This window comes from Hemiscyllium ocellatum, chromosome 3 (genome assembly GCF_020745735.1).
Source record: "Hemiscyllium ocellatum isolate sHemOce1 chromosome 3, sHemOce1.pat.X.cur, whole genome shotgun sequence".
In the NCBI taxonomy this organism is placed as follows: Eukaryota; Metazoa; Chordata; class Chondrichthyes; order Orectolobiformes; family Hemiscylliidae; genus Hemiscyllium; species Hemiscyllium ocellatum.
Genome location: NC_083403.1, coordinates 80,611,849 through 80,629,174, shown reverse-complemented (window position 1 = coordinate 80,629,174; position 17,326 = coordinate 80,611,849). Strand labels below are relative to the sequence as shown.

The following is a 17,326-nucleotide window of genomic DNA, read 5'->3' as shown; positions in this document are numbered from 1 at the left end:
TTGCATCAGTATTTACTGTGGAAAAGGATATAGAAGATATAGACTGTAAAGGAATAGGTGGTGACATCTTGCAAAATGTCCAGATTACAGAGGAGGAAGTGCTAGATGTCTTGAAATGGTAAAAGGTGGATAAATCCCCAGGACCTGATCAGGTGTACCTGAGAACTCTGTGGGAAGCTACAGAAGTGATTGCTGGGCCTCTTGCTGAGATATTTGTATCATCGATAGTCACAGGTGAAGTGCCGGAAGACTGGAGGTTGGCTAACGTGGTGCCACTGTTTAAGAAGGGCGGTAAAGACAAGCCAGGGAACTATAGACCGGTGAGCCTGACCTCGGTGGTAGGCAAGTTGTTGGAGGGAATCCTAAGGGACAGGATGTACATATATTTGGAAAGGCAAGAACTGATTCGGGATTGTCAACATGGCTTTGTGTGTGGGAAATCATGTCTCATGAACTTGATTGAGGTTTTGAAGAAGTAACAAAGAAGATTGATGAGGGCAAAGCAGAAGATGTGATCTATATGGACTTCAGTAAGGCATTCGACAAATTTTCCCATGGGAGAACGATTAGCGAGATTAGATCTCATGGAATACAGAGAGAACTAGCCATTTGGATACAGAACTGGCTCAAATAGACAGAGGATGCTGGTGGATCGTTGTTTTTCAGACTGGAGGCCTGTGACCAGTGGAGTGCCACAAAGATCGGTGCTGGGCCCTCTATTTTTTGTCATTTACATAAATGATTTGGATGTGAGCATAAGAGGTATAGTTATAGTAAGCTTGCAAATGACACCAAAATTGGAGGTGTAGTGGACAGCGAAGAGGGTTACCTCAGATTACAACAGGATCTGGACCAGATGGGCCAATGGGCTGAAAAGTGGCAGGTGGAGTTTAATTCAGATAAATGTGAGGTGCTGCATTTTAGGAAAGCAAATCTTAGCAGGACTTATACACTTAGGTTCCTAGGGGAGTATTGTTGAACAAAGAGACCTTGGAGTGCTGGTTCATTGCTCCTTGAAAGTGGAGTCACAGGTAGATAGGATAATAAAGACGACATTTGGTATGCTTTCCTTTATTGGTTAGAGTATTGAGTACAGGAGTTGGAGGTCATGTTGCAGCCATACAGGACATTGGTTAGGCCACTGTTGGAATATTGCGTGCAATTCTGATCTCCTTCCTATCGGAAAGATGTTGTGAAATTTGAAAGTGTTCAGAAAAGATTGACAAGGATGTTGCCAGGGTTGGAGGATCTAAGCTACAGGGAGAGGCTGAACAGGCTTGGGCTGTTTTCCCTGGAGCATCGGAGGCCGAGGGGGTGACCTTATAGAGGTTTACAAAATTATGAGGGGCATGGATAGGATAAACAGACAAAGTCTTTTCCCTGGGGTCGTGGAGTCTAGAACTAGAGGGCACATAGATTAGATTAGATTAGACTTACAGTGTGGAAACAGGCCCTTCGGCCCAACAAGTCCACACCGACCCACCGAAGCGCAACCCATCCATACATTTACCCCTTACCTAACACTACGGGCAATTTAGAATGGCCAATTCACCTGACCCGCACATCTTTGGACTGTGGGAGGAAACCGGAGCACCCGGAGGAAACCCACGCAGACACGGGGAGAACGTGCAAACTCCACACAGTCAGTCGCCTGAGTCGGGAATTGAACCCGGGTCTACAGGCGCTGTGAGGCAGCAGTGCTAACCACTGTGCCACCGTGCCGCCCACAAAGGTTTAGTGTGAGAGGGGAAAAGATATAAAAGAGCCCTAAGGGGCAACGTTTTCACGCAGAGGGTGGTGCATGCATGGAATGAGCTGCCAGAGGATGTGGTGGAGGCTAGTACAATGGCAACATTTTAAAAGCTTAAGACAACCTCTGAGGCCAGGTGAGAATTAACCAACAATCTTGCTGAAACAAAACATTACCAGCAAACCATCTTTCTTCAAAGCTACAAGTCAGAGTTTTCCCCATGTAAAATCCTGTTGAAAGGCCCCATAAGACTGGAGGGTAGCGAATGTTGTGCCATCATTCAGGAAGGGCTACAAAGAAAAGCCTTAGAAACTATATAACAATAAGCTCAGAAATTAGTCTGGTAAATCTTAAGTTACTTGAGAAGATTCTGACATAAGATATTCATGCATTTGGAAAGACAGGATTTGATTAGGAGTCGTCAGCATGGCTTTGAGAGTGAGAGTTCACGCCTCACAAATTTGTTAGAGCTCTTGGATGTAGTGATCAGGAAGGTTGACGAAGGCAAGGCAGGAGACATAGTATGTATGGATTTCAGCACGGCCTTTGAGAAGATTCCATGTGGTCAGCTGCTCTGGAAGGTTACATCACATGGAATCTAGAGGAGGGGGGGACAAATTGGATACACAATTAGCTGATGGTAAGAAGCAGAGGGTAATAGTGAAAGGATGCTTGTTGGACTAGAGCCTGTGACTAGTGGAGTGCCTCATGGGTTGGTGCTACGCCCATTATGTTTGTTATCTATATCAATGAATTGGATGAATGTACAAGGCATCATTAGTAAGCTTACTGATGACACTAAAATAGGCAATATCGTGGACAGTGAGGAATGTTATCAGAAATTGCAGAATTTGATCAGCTGGGGAAGTGGGCCAAGAAATGGCAAATGGAGTTCAATATAGCTAAATATCAGCTAGCTTTGTAGCAGCTATCTGTGGAGAGAGATGCAGAGGTAACATTTTCAGTCTAGTTTGACCAGGGTTCAGAAAGGATTTACAAAGCTGTTGCCAGAGTTGGAGGATTTGAGCTATAGGGAGAGGTTGAATAGGTTGGGGCTGTCTTCCCAGGGGCATCGGAGGCGGAGGGGTGACCTTATAGAGGTTTATAAAATCATGAGGTACATGGATAGAGTAAATAATTTCAGACTTTTCCCTGGGGTGCAGGAGTGCAGAACTACAGGCCATTGGTTTAGGGTGAGGGGGGAAAGATATAAAAGGGAATGAGCTGCCAAAGGAAGTGGTGGAGGCTAGTACAATTGCAGCATTTAAAAGGCATCTGGATGGGTTTATGGATAGGAAGGGTTGAGGGGGATATGGGCCAAGTGCTGCCAAATAGGATTAGATTAGATTAGGATATCTGGTCGGCTTGGACAGGTTGGACTGAAGGATCTGTTTCCATGCTGTACATCTCTATGATTCTATGGCTCTAAGTGTGAGGTCTTGCATTTTGCAAAGTCAAATCAAGTTAGGAGTTTATGGTGAATGGTAGAGCCTTAAGGAGTGTAGTGGAACAGAAGGATCTTGGAGTTCAGGTTTACGGTTCTCAAAGTGGGGTCACAGGTAGACATGGCAATGAAGATGACTTTTTGCACACTGACCTTCAGTCAGGGCACTGAGTATAGAAGTTGGGAAGTTGTGTGGCAGTTAAAACAGAACGTTGGTGAAGCCACACTTGGAGTATTGAGAAGTTTTGGGCACCTTGTTATCGGAAGAACATTACTAAACTGGAAAAAGTGCAGAGACAATTTACAAGGATGTTAGTGGAGTTCAATGGTCTGAGTTACAGGGAGATGTTTAACAAGATAGAACTTTTTTCTTTAAAGCATAGGAGACTGACAGGGGGCCTTATAGGGGCGTATAAGGTCATGGGAGACATGGATAAAGGGAATGCACAATCGTTTTCCCAGGGTTGGGGCATCAAGGACTAGAGGACATCAGTTTAAACTTAGGGAACAGAACAAAAGGGAACCTAAGGGGCATCCTTTCTCGACAGAGATGGTATACATATGTAATGTGCCTGTGGAAGTAGTTGAAGCGGAAACATTAACAGCATTGACAAGGCATTTCGACAAATACATAAATAGAAAAGGATTAGAAGGATATGGGCCAAGTGCAGGGAAATGGGGTTCGTGTGGATGGACATTATGGTTGGCGTGGACCAGTTTGGGCCATAGGACCTGTCTCTGTGCTGTCGGACTCAGACATCCAGAGAATTGAGAAGGGATATGGCTGAGCATCCAACATTCAAAGAGTACTCTGACCAAAAAATCAATGTCTGTCAGTTTTATAGTATGGGACTTGATGACAGCATGGAAATGGGTAAGACAGCTCAACAGGTAAACTTTGAATGAGTCATCACAGGAACTTTCAGCTTGTTTAAGAATTGTGACCTCTGTCCAATGATAATTGCAGCAAGAAATTTTCAATGATGGTAATACCTATATTTTTTAAAAAATCATTCTTAGTGTGGGGCCTCACTGACTGGACCAGCATTTATTGACCATTCTTAATTAACAACAGGCCAGTTAAGAGTCTCAAGTTGCATGTAGACCAGACAGATAAGGTCAGCAGATTTCCCTCCTGAAAAGGATACGAGTGAACCAGACGGGTTTTTTCCTGGGTAATTAACAAAGATTTCATGGTCATCATTAAACTCTTATTTCCAAGATATTATTGAATTCACATCCCAGCATTTGCAGGATTCAAACCCAGGTGCTCAGAACACTACTTAGTCACTGGATTGACAGTCTAGCGGTACCACCATCAGGCCCACCTCCCTTGGGGAAATGCATTGTTGCAAAAAAGTTAACATTTTTTGATGAACAAACTTAGTCAAGAATAGCAGCTCAATGTAGCTGGTTAATGGTAGGTAAATGAGATAGAGCAGGTGATTTGGAGGGGTTGCAATATTGATCAAAAGGTCTATTAGAACAGTGAAGAGGAGCGATATCTTGAAGATCACCAAATGAGGCTATTTAGGGATAAGAAACACAAAAAGGGCACACACACTGTTTGGTAGACACTATAGGTCCCCAAACAAGTTTGTGAGGTGTACAGGGGTAGAGAAACAAATATGCAATCAAACTTCAAAGAAGTATAACAAAGACAGAAATAGTAAGAGGATTTGAATTCCTCAAAGGTCAACTAGGATATTTTAGTGTGTAAGGTAGGGAAGGAACAAAATTCTTCAAGTGTATCCTGGAGAACATTTTTAGCTAGGACATAGAAAGCTGCATGAGGGAAGGGGAGATCGGGATCTGATATTCAGAAATGAACCTGGGAAGCATATTAATAGAGTAGAATTTTCAAGCTAGTTAGATTTAGAATAGTTGTGGATCACTAAGTTCTTGACAAGAAAAAAAAAAGGAAAGAAACCATAAATGGGCCAATTTTACTCAGTTAAGATATGCTTTGGCCCAAGTCAAGTGGATACAACTACATCAGAGATGGAAAACATCCAAGGGGAAAAAAGCAAGAGCAAAGGACAATGATATTCCCACAAAGTTAGAGTTGCACCAAGACTGAACAACTCTTGATATTAAGGATCTTAAAGATTAGGATTAATTTTAACAGCTTCTAGCAGAGACCCTCATTGAGTTTAACAAATGTGATGGGGAATTTAACAATAAAAAAAATGGGGAAGCAAATGGTGCATGAGACTGCACCAGCAGTCTGAATAAAGGAAAACCCAAAGGCCTTTTTTCCAAATTTATGAAGAACAAGAGAACTATTGGGGAAAGTTAAGACTTGGGTACAGTCTTCCATGAGTATTTTATGTTGTCTTTGCAATACAAAAGGATCACAAAAGGTATACATATCAAGGGGAAGGAATACAAAACATTAGACAATGGAGGTTCCACCTGGTTCAACAGTCTTCAAAGCGGATATATCTGCAGGTTTGGATGTGATCTTTTCCAGGCTATTGAGGAAGGCAAGGGAGATTTCACAGTATTGGCAACCAGTTGAATATTAATGTTACTTTTTTTTTTAAGAAAAGGACTAAAATCATGAGGGGCATGGATAGGGTAAATAGACAAAATATTTTCCCTAGGGTGGGGGAGTCCAGAACTAGAATGGGCGGCACGGTGGCACAGTGGTTAGCATTGCTGCCTCACAGCGCCCGAGACCCGGGTTCAATTCCCAACTCAGGCGACCGACTGTGTGGAGTTTGCACATTCTCCCCGTGTCTGCATGGGTTTCCTCCGGGTGCTCCGGTTTCCTCCCACAGTCCAAAGATGTGCGGGTCAGGTGAATTGGCCATGCTAAATTGCCCGTAGTGTTAGGTAAGGGGTAAATGTAGGGGTATGGGTGGGTTGCGCTTCGGTGGGTCGGTGTGGACTTGTTGGGCCGAAGGGCCTGTTTCCACACTAAGTCTAATCTAATCTAATCTAGAGGGCATAGGTTTAGGGGGAGAGGGGAAAGATATAAAAGAGACCTAAGGGGCAACGTTTTCACACAGATAGTGGTAAGAGAGTTTATCTTGGAGTGCAGTTTCTAGCAGTGCTCCGCAAGGATCTGTTTTGGGACCATTGCTGTTTGTCATTTTTATAAATGACCTAGAAGAGGGGCTAGAAGGTTGGGTGAGCAAGTTTGCGGATGATACGAAAGTTGGTGGAGTTGTTGACAGTGAGGAAGGATGTGGCAGGTTACCGCGGGATATAGATAAGCTGCAGAGCTGGGCAGAAAGATGGCAAATGGAGTTCAATGTAGGTAAGTGTGAAGTGATTCACTTTGGTTAGAGTCACAAGAAGATGGGGTACTGGGCTAATGGTCGGATATTTGGTAGTGTGGATGAGCAGAGTGATCTTGGTGTCCATGTACACAGATCTCTGAAAGTTGCCACCCAGGTAAACAGTGCTGTGAAGAAGGCATATGGCGTAGTGGCTTTTATTGGTAGAGGAATTGAGTTCCGGAGTCCAGAGGTCATGTTGCAGTTGTATCAGACTCTGGTGCAGCCGCATCTGGAGTAGTGTGCAGTTTTGGTCGCCATACTATAGGAAGGATGTGGAGGCACTGGAACGGGTGCAGAGGAGGTTTACCAGGATGTTGCCTGGTATGGTAGGAAGATCGTATGAGGAAAGGCTGAGGCACTTGGGGCTGTTTTCATTGGAGAAAAGGCGGCTTAGGGGTGACTTGATAGAGGTGTACAAGATGATTAGGGCTTTAGATAGGGTTGACTGTGAGAACCTTTTTCCACGTCTGGAGTCAGCTATTATGAGGGGGCACAGTTTTAAATTTCGGGGTGGATTCTTTACTCAGCGAGTTGAGTGTTCATGGAATGCCCTGCCAGTAGCAGTGGTGGACTCTCCCTCTTTATGGGCATTTAAATGGGCATTGGATAGGCATATGGAGGATAGTGGGCTGGGATTGGTGCAACATCGAGGGTCAAAGGGCCTGTACTGCACTGTATTTTTCTATGTTCTATATAAAAGTGTATGGAATGAGCTGCCAGAGGAAGTGGTGGAGGCTTGTAAAATTGCAACATTTAAAAGGCATTTGGATGTATATATCAATACAATGAGTGGAGAGAGATATGGGCCAAGTGCTGACAAATGGGACTAGATTAAGTTAGGATATCTGGTCAGCAAGGACGAGTCGGACCATGCTATACATCTCCGTTTCCATGCTATACATCTCTACATCCAGAACAGAAAATTACAAGCCAGTCAGTGCAATCTTAGTGTTCAAGTGGTCATTCGGAAACATCCTGGAATTGGGACAAATGGCATGGATTTGTTAAAAGAAGGTTGTACTGGACAAATGTAGTTTTGCTTTGGAGGAGATTGTTCAAAGTATAGTGTTTCATTTGGTCTACATGAACATCAGCAAGACTTTGGCACAAGTTCCTCGTGGCAGACTGGTTAAGAAATGAAAAGTCCAGAAGATCCAAGGCAAAATAGCACAATGGATCCAAAAATAGCTGAGAGTCAGGAAGCAGCCCATACTGTTATCCAACCAAACTACAAGGACTTCAGACCTACTGGACTTTCTCAGGCTGAGTTTGCAGATGACTCTAAAACTGGAAGAATTGTCAACTGTGTGAAGGAAAGTGTGGAACTCCAAAAAAAAATGTTGACAAGTTGCAGAAGTGGATGAACATGTAGCAGATTAAATTTAATGCACAGAAAGTGAGATAATGCAGTTTGATCAGATGAATCTTGAAAGTCAATAGAAAATCAGGGGTTCAATTCTAAAGAGTGAGGGACCTGATGTGCATGTGCAAAAATCATTGAAGGTGGCAGGACAGTGTAAAGGGGTTCCCAACATTTTTTTAGGGAAAAGCAGAGAGTACTAGGGCAGGGAGGTGGGGAGGGAGGGGTTTCAAAGAGAGAGTCACTACCTTTAACATGAAGGCAAAGCATCACAGAACCTCAAAAACTGAAGGTAATGACTATCAAGATTAAATTATCCCATGGATGGAGTCATACCTTATCCAAAACAAGATGGTTATTCTTGTTGGAAGTCAAACTTAATTCCAGAATATCACTGCAGAAAATCCTTTCAAGTACTGTCCTAGGTCCAACTATCTTTAGCTTTCTTCATTTGCCTTCTTTCCAGAAGGTCAAAAAGAGAAATATTCACTGACAATCCCACAATGCTTAGTACTATTCTTGATTCGGCCAATAGTGAATCACTCAGACTCTTGTGCATGATCTTGACAACATTCGGGTTTTGGCTAATCAGTCACAGGAAACATTTGGAACACTCAACAATAAATCAATGGCTGCCTCCGATGAGGCAGAACTCAACCATCGCCTGAAAACACTCAATGGTATTACTGTCAGTGAAGTCCCGACTCTTAAATCGATGACAATCCAGAAACTTAATTGAAAGAGTAACAGAAATGTCTATGTAGCTGTAAGAGCAGGTCCAATTTGATCAAGAGAATCCAGAGGAAGTTCAATTAACTACATAAGCTTTCCCCCCTCCCCCGTGTCCTGGCAACCAGCATGTCCTCAGCTAACACAATTCAAACAGATTATCTGGTTATGAACTCCTAACCATAAGTTGGATTTTTAGCGCAAAGCAGCTTCTGCATTTCCCAAAAATTTCTACAAAGACAACTTGATTAGCTATAAGCCTTGACAGAAGCTAACATGAAATATGCTGTATGAAATGAAAGTTCTTTCTTTTCTTCGTTTTGAAACCCCACACATTTAACAGTCGGCACCTGATGGCAGTCAGCATAGTGTAGTTATAACCTGGCAATGATCAATACTGGTGGCAAAAGTGGCTGATGAAAGTCAACATGGCAAAAGAAAGATGGGGGAATCATTTTTAGACCCAAACAAGTTAGGATGTTAGGCAATGAATGGTTGAATTAAATTCAATTTGAAGAGAATCTTGTGCTACAGTGAATTTTTTTTCCATTACTACAGGGGTAAATCTCTTAAGTCAACACTTGTAAGGCTTATTATTTTGCAATGGTTCTTTTCCAGGCACAAGTTGTAGGACAAACATTTTTAAATAAAGCTGGTGTTTCAAATTTCAGGTCAGTACAAGAACAGTCTTGATTCAGTCCAAGTGGATCCTGGAAGCCAGGTCGACATCTACTAGCATCACACTTACAGACCAATACATAGTGATCTGGGAATATGACACAAGTTCCTTCTTGCATTTACTGGTCAGTTATCCACACATTTTCACACATGTCTCTCATCTTTCAGGAAGAAAATGAATATTTGTTAAACATGTTAATTGGGATGAAAAAAAATCTTTGCAAGGAATAAATAGCATCAAGTTACCAACATAATTTAATTTCCTCCCAAAACTATTAGATTAGATTACTTAGTGTGGAAACAGGCCCTTCAGCCCAACAAGTCCACACTGACCTGCCGAAGCGCAACCCACCCATTCCCCTTAACACTAGGGGCAATTTAGCTTGGCCAGTTCACCTAACCTGCACATCTTTGGACTGTGGGAGAAAACCGAAGCACCTGGAGGAAACCCACGCAGACACGGGGAGAATGTGCAAACTCCACACAGTCAGTCGCCTGAGTCAGGAATTGAACCTGGGTCTCTGGCACTGTGAGGCAGCAGTGCTAACCACTGTGCCACCATGCCGCCCACTAAATGGGATTAGTTTGGAATGGTATCATGGTCAGTATAGACATAATGGGCCAAAGACACTCTTTCTGTGCTGTACGGTTCGATGCTGTATGATTGAGCTCTAATATTAAAGTCATCTGCTGGCCTAGAGAGAACAACAGCACAGGTCAGGGTTTCTACAGGTTTCTAAAGTCCAGATCAGACTGGACATTAGCAATATTATCCAGTTCAAAGCATGCATTTTGCTGATGGAGCACATATCCAAGGCAAATTTAATATTAAGGTTGTGGGGATTCGGTTCAGCCTGATGACATATCAGACAGGAAATGGAGTTTGGTGCAAAAGAAGGCATTTTGTTTCAGGAATCAAAGAGAATGGTTTCAGATTTACCAAACTTTAGAGGAAATCAGCATTCACTCAGGATACAGTGGCTTCAAGATCACTTCAGAGGAGAGGAATACGAAATGAGCAAATAACTCACCTGCTGACCCCCCCCCCCAAAAGTCTGTCTAACATCACAAGTATGGACGTAATGAAATACTCACCACCAAAAAGATAATAAGATAGACAAGAGAAATTAGGTGATTCAGCCCATCAAGTCCACCATTTGATCGAGGCTGATAGGATTCTCAGATCCATTCTGATCATAATCCCTTACTATCTGATCAATGTCTTAGCAAAACTCAACAACATGGCCTTCACAACAAGCTTCAATAACGAGTTCCTGATTCGGCACCTTCTGGCTGAAGAAATTCCTCATCTCAGTTCTAAAGGGCAGTCCCTTAGACTTGAAAGCACAGCCTCACAGCAAAGTCTCCTCTATGACTCAAATAGGGATACACAGCACGGAAACAGATCCTTGAGTCCAACCTGTCCATGCTGACCAGATATCGCAACTAACCAAGTCCCACCTACTAGCACCTGACCCATATCCCTCCAAACCCTTCGTATTCATATACCCATCCAGATGCCTTTTAAAATGTTGCAATTGTTCAAGCCTTCACCACTTCCCCTGGCAGCTCATTCCATACATACACCACCCTCTACATGAAAACATTGCCCCTTATGTCTCTTGCATATCTTACCCCTCTCAAGCTAAACCTATGCCCTCCAGTTCGAGACTCCCTCATAGTAGGGAAGAGACTTGGTCTATTTACCCTATCTATGCCCCTCGTGATTTTACAAACTTGTGTAAGGTCACCCCTCAGCCTCCTATGCTCCAGGGAAAACAGTCCAAGCCTGTTCAGCCTCTCCCTATAGCTCAATTCCTCCAACCCTAGCAACATCCTTGTAAACCTTTTCTGAACCCTTTCAAGTTTCACAACATCTTTCGGATAGAAAGGAGACCAGAATTGCACGCAATATTCCAACAGTGGCCTAACCAATGTCCTGTACAGCCACAATATGATCTTCCAACTCCTGTACTCAATACTCTGACCAATAAAGGAAAGCATACCAAACACCGCCTTCACTATCCTACCTATGTGCGACTCCAATTTCAAGGAGCTTTGAACCTGCACTTCAAGGTCTCTTTGTTCAGCAACACTCCCGAGGACCTAAAGGGCAGTCCCTTAGACTTGAAGGCACATCAAGTGTATAAATCCTGCTAAGATTTGCTTTCCCAAAATGCAGCACCTCACATTTATCTGAATTAACCTCCACCTGCCACTTCTCAGCCCATTAGTCCATCTGATCAAGGTCCTGTTATAATCTGAAATAAACTCCTTCGTTGTCCACTAACCTCCAATCTTGGTGTCATCTACAAACCTACTAACTATGCCTCTTATATAAATGATTTGGATGTGAGCATAAATGAAGAAAGATAGTGGACCCAGCAAAATTCCTTGTGGCACTCCACTGGTCAAAGCCTCCAGTCTGAAAAACAACCCTTCACCACCACCCTGTCTTCTACCTTTTGAGCCAGCTCTGTATCCAAATGGCTAGTTCTCACTGTGTTCCATGGAGATGTAACCTTGCTAACCAGTGTCCCATGGTGAACCTTGTCAAACGCCTTACTGTAGTCTATATAGGTCACATTTACTGCTCTGCCCTCATCAACCCTCTTTGTTACTTCTTCAAAAACGTCAATCAAATTTGAGAGACATGATTTCCCATGCACGAAGCCATGTTGACTACCTCTAATCAGTCCTTGCCTTTCCAAATACACGTACAACCAGTCCCTCAGGATTCCTTCCAACAACTTGCCCATCACCGACATCAGGCTCACTGGTCTATTGATCCCTGGCTTGTCTTTACCACCATTCTTAAACAGCAACATCACATTAGCCAACCTCTAGTCTTCCTGCACCTCACTTGTGACTATCAATGATACAAATATCTCAACAAAAGGCTCAGCAATCACTTCCCTAGTTTCCCCACAGTGCTCTAGGGTACACCTGATAAGGTTCTGGGGATTTATCCACTTTTATGCATTTCAAGACATCCAGCACTTCCACCTCTATAATATGGACAATTTTCAAGACGTCACCATCTATTCCCCTACATTCTATATCTTCCATGTCTTTTTCCACAGTCAATACTAATGCAGAATACTCGTTTAGTATCACCTGCAGCTCCATCCAAAAGCCGACTTGCTGATTTTTGCAGGGCGCTATTCTCCTTAACGTATTTGAAAAAATCCTTTGGATTCTCCTTAATCCTATTTGGCAACACAATTTCATGTCCCCTTTTTGCCCTCCCTATTTCCCTCTCAAGTATATTCCTACTTCCTTCATACTCTAAAGATTCACTCACTCTCTCCTGTCTATACCTTACATATGCTTCCTTCTTTTCCTTAACAAAACTCAATTTCTTTAGTCATCCAGCATTCCCTATACCTACCAGCCTCTCCTTTCACCCTAACAGGAATACACTGTCTCTGGACTCTCATTATCTCATTTCTGAAGGCTTCCCATTTTCCAGTCGTCCCTTTAACTGCGAACATCTGCCCAGTCAGCTTTTGAAACTTCTTGCCTAATACGATCAAAAGGAGGCTTCCTCCAATTTAGAATCTCAAATTTTAGATCTGGTCTATCCTTTTCCATCACTATTTTAAATCTAATAGAATTATAGTCACTAGCCCCAAAGTACTTCCCCACTGACACCTCAGTCACCTGCCCTACTTTATTTCCCAAGAATAGGTCAAGTTTTGCACCTTCTCTAGTAGGTACATCCACATATTGAATCAGAAAGTTCTTTTGTACACACTTAAATTCCTCTCCATTTAAACCCTTAAACTATGACAGTTCCAGCCTATGTTTGGAAAATTAAAATCCCTTACCATAACCACCCTATTATTCTTATAGATAAGAGATTTCCTGACAAATTTGTTTTTCAATTTCCCTCCGACTATTAGAGGGTCTATAATATAATCCCAATAAATAGATCATCCCTTTCCTATTTCACAGTTCAACCCAAATAACTTCCCTGGATATATTTCCAGGAATATCCTCCCTCAGCAAAGCTGTAATGCTATCCCTTTTCAAAAGGGCCACTCACCTCCTTTATCCTTTTTGTAACATTTGTATACTGGAACATTAAGCTGCCAGTCCTGCCCATCCCTGAGCCACATTTCCGTAATTGCTATGATATCCCAGTCCTATGTTCCTAACCATGCCCAGAGTTCATCTGCCTTCCCTGTTGAGCTTCTTGCACTGAAATAAATGCAGTTTAAGTTTATCAGTCCTACCTTGTTCTTTGCTTTGGCCCTGCCTAACCTGACTGTTTCACTCACTTCTTTTATTAACTGTACCAGTCTCAGATTGATCTCTTTCCTCACTACCTCCCTGGGTCCCACCACCATCCCCCCACCGCCCCCACCCACTTTACTAGTTTAAATATTCCTGAACAGCTCTAGCAAATCTTACTGTCAATATATTTGTCCCTCTCCAATCAAAGTGCCTTCTATCCTTCTTGTACAGGTCACTTCTACCACAGAAGAGATTCCAATGATCCAAAAATATGCATCCTTCTCCAATATACCCACTCTTCAGCCATGCATTCATCTGCTCTATCCTCCTATTCCTACCCTCACTAGCTCACAGCACTGAGTATAATCCTGACATTACTATTCTTGAGGATCTCCTAATTCAAATTCTCCCTTCAAAATCTCATCCTTTTCCCTTCCTATGTCATTGGTTCCAATGTGTACAGTGACCTCCTGCCCTCTCCCCCTTGACAGCATTCTGCACCCTTTCAGACATCCTTGATCCTGGCATCAGGGATGCAACACATCATTCTGATTTTCTGCTGCTGGCCACAGAAACATCTGTCTGTGTCTCAGATGAGAGAAACATCTGTCCCTAACACAACTGATCTCTTGGAGCCCGATGTACCCCTCATTACATTAGAGCTAGTCTCAATACCAGAAACTTGGCTGTTCGTGCTATGTACCCCTAAGTGTCCATCACCCCCTACATTTTCCAAAACAGCATACTTGTTTGAAATGGGGATAGCCACAGAAGACTCCTGCACTACCTACCTCCTCGCTTACATTTCCTGGAGTTACCCGATGGGACTGTATCTGCAATTTTTCTCCCTTCCTCGAACTGCCAGCCATCCCCTTGCTCTTGTAAATTCCTCATTACCTCCAACTGTCTCGCCAACTGATCCATTCGATCTGATAGGATTCACAACCACCGGCATTTATTGCAGATATAATCTTCAGTAACCCGTAAACTCTCCTTAATCTCTGACATCTGACAAGAGCTTATCACTCTATTAAAGGCCATTTTTGCTTCTTTCAATTAACATACCCAGAAAATAGCACTGTCTTATTCCTCTACAAAACACTACTTCAGACTAACTTAATAGTTATGGCATACATTTTTAAGTTTAATTAAGAGACATCTCTCAAACATCTGCACCTCGGCCACCCTATCCAGATCTCTCAGTATTATATGTTTCAATGAGAACCCACACATCCCCCATCCTTCTGAACTTCAGCATCCTCAAATCATTATTCATATGGAAAGCCCTTCATTCCCAGGATCATTCTTGTAAACCTCCTCTGGTACCCCTCCAAAGTCAGTACATTCTTCCTTAGATACAAGGTCAAAGACTGCTCACAATATTCCAAATCTGACTAGATCGTCAGCAGTACATTCCTCCTCCAAACCCTTCCAAAATAAATAACATGCTAATTTTACATTTGCCTTCACAACCGCCAACTGAACCTGCATGTTAACCTTGAAAGAGTTCTGAAATAGAACTCCAAAGACCTTTTGTGGTTAGATTTCCAAAGCCTTTCCCTACTTAGAAAATAGTCTAAGTCTCTATCTCTTCTACCAACATGCAGAACGTCACACTTCCACACATGATACTCCATTTGCCACTTCTTTGCACACCCTCTAGTCTGTCCAAGTCCTCCTGCAACCTCTCACCTCCACAAATCTACGTGTCCCTCTGCATATTTTGTCATCTGCAACCTTCACAACCATGCTCTTAGTTCCTTTGTCCAGATTATTAACATAAACGTGAATACCGACCCCAAAACTTATCCCTGCAAATTCCACTAGTCACCGGCTGCCATGCTGAAGATGATCTCTTTATCCCCACTCTCTGCCTGTTATCAGTCAGCCAATCCTTTATCCATATCAGTGCTTTGCCCTTAACAATATTGGCCGTCATCTAATTTAGCAGCCTCCTGGGTGACACCTTTTCAAAGGCCATCGGAAAATCTAAAAATCACATCCACGGTCTCTCCTTTGTCTAACTCGTTCATTGCTTCCTAAAAGAATTCTAAAATGACTCAGCCCTATTTTACCATTTATTTCAGAGTACTCTGCAATCTCATCCTTAATAATGGACTCTGAAATCTAACCAATGACTATGCCAGGTTAACCAGCCTATATTTTCCAATTCCCTATCTCCCTCTCTTCTTAAACAGGGGGTGTTAAATTAGCTATTTGTCAATTTGCTAGGACGCTCCCTGACTCCAGTCATTCCTGAAAGATCAATGTTTTTACAATCTCCTCAGCCATCTCCTTCAAAAGGTCTGAGAAGTACAGAGCAACCTTGATTATCTGAAGGACATAGGTGGACAGTATTTCATTTGGTTTATCAAATTCCAAATAATCAAATGTCAGATTAACAGTTTAACCAAGCATCGGGACCTTACAATCTTGCCGGATAATCCAATATTCGGATAATCAAGGTTGCTCTGTAGTCCATCTTGGTCTGTATGATCTTCCCATCTTTCGACCCTTCAGCTCCCCAGCACCTTTTCCTTAGCGATGTCATTAGACTCACCTCTGCCCCCCAAATCTCTTGAAATCCTGGTATGCTGCTGGTATCTTCCACTTCCATTTCTTTGTTCCTCATTATTATTTCTACAGCCTTGTTTTCCAGCTGTCTAATGTCCACTCTTGCCTCTCTCTTACCTTTCATATATCTAAAATAGCTCTCGCAATCTTCCTTGATGTTACTAGCTAACTTACTTTCATATTTCATTTTCTCCCCTGTTATTACTTTATTGTAGTCTTCTGCTAGTTTTTAAAATGCTTCCCACCACTCTGGCTTCCCGCTGATTTTCATCAACTTTTTCTTTTATGCTGTCCCCGATTTCCTTCAGCAGCCATGGCTGCTTTACCTCCCCTTCCTATGCTGCTGCGTCCTTGTAATGAATATCTACTGTGCTTGAATTGCCCCAGAAGCTCCTGCCACTGCTGCTCCACCACCTTCTTTGCTCGGCTCCCCTTCCAATCAACTCTGGCCAGCTCCTCCCTTATATCTTTGTATTTTACAAAATTGTAATATTGTTACATCCCATTCTGGCTTCTCCCTCTCAAACTGCAAGATGAATTCTATCATATTATGGTCACTATCCTCTTCGGGCTTTTTCATCTGAAGCTCCCTAATCAATTCTGTCTCATTACACATCACTAAATCCGCAATTGCCACAAATTCTCGCGGGCTCTACCATAAGCTGCTCGGAAAAAAACATCTCATAGACATTCAATTAACTCCTTTTCTTGAGATGCACTACCAAGTTGAATTTCTTAGCCCACGTGCATACTGAAGTTCCCATGATTATTGCAATTGTGCCTTTACCTCCTGATTTATTTCCTGCCCCACATCCTGACCAATGCCAGGAAGCCTGCAAACAACTCCCATCTGGGTCATTTTTCCATTTTCAGTTCCTCAACTCTACCCAAACAGATTGTATACCTTTTGATCCTACATAGTTTCTTGCTATATAATGTGATTTTATTTCAAAGGTGGCAGCCCCATCCTCTTTGCCCATCTGCATGTCCTTTCATTAGGATTTGTATCCTTGGATATTTAGTTCTCAGTCCTAATCCCCTTGCATTCCCATATCATCATACTTGCCAATTTCAATCTGTGCCACCTTGGACCTTGTCTCGTATGCTGCAAGCATCTAAGTACAACATGCTGTGTTGCATTGACTGCCACCTTCTCATGGTTGCTTAACTGAGTACAATTTCAACAAGCTTAACACTGTTCTAAAACAAAGCAGCCCACTACATAAGCACCATAACCACAAACATTTATTCACCCCATCAATGAC

General features: G+C 42.7%; 1 protein-coding gene across 1 annotated transcript in view; it reads right to left on the bottom strand.

Annotated features, from left to right (window-relative positions):
- cd2ap (CD2-associated protein) overlaps window positions 1–17,326 on the bottom strand; it is a 243,817-nt gene that overhangs the window by 202,825 nt on the left and 23,666 nt on the right. The gene's annotated exons all lie outside the window — the stretch shown is intronic.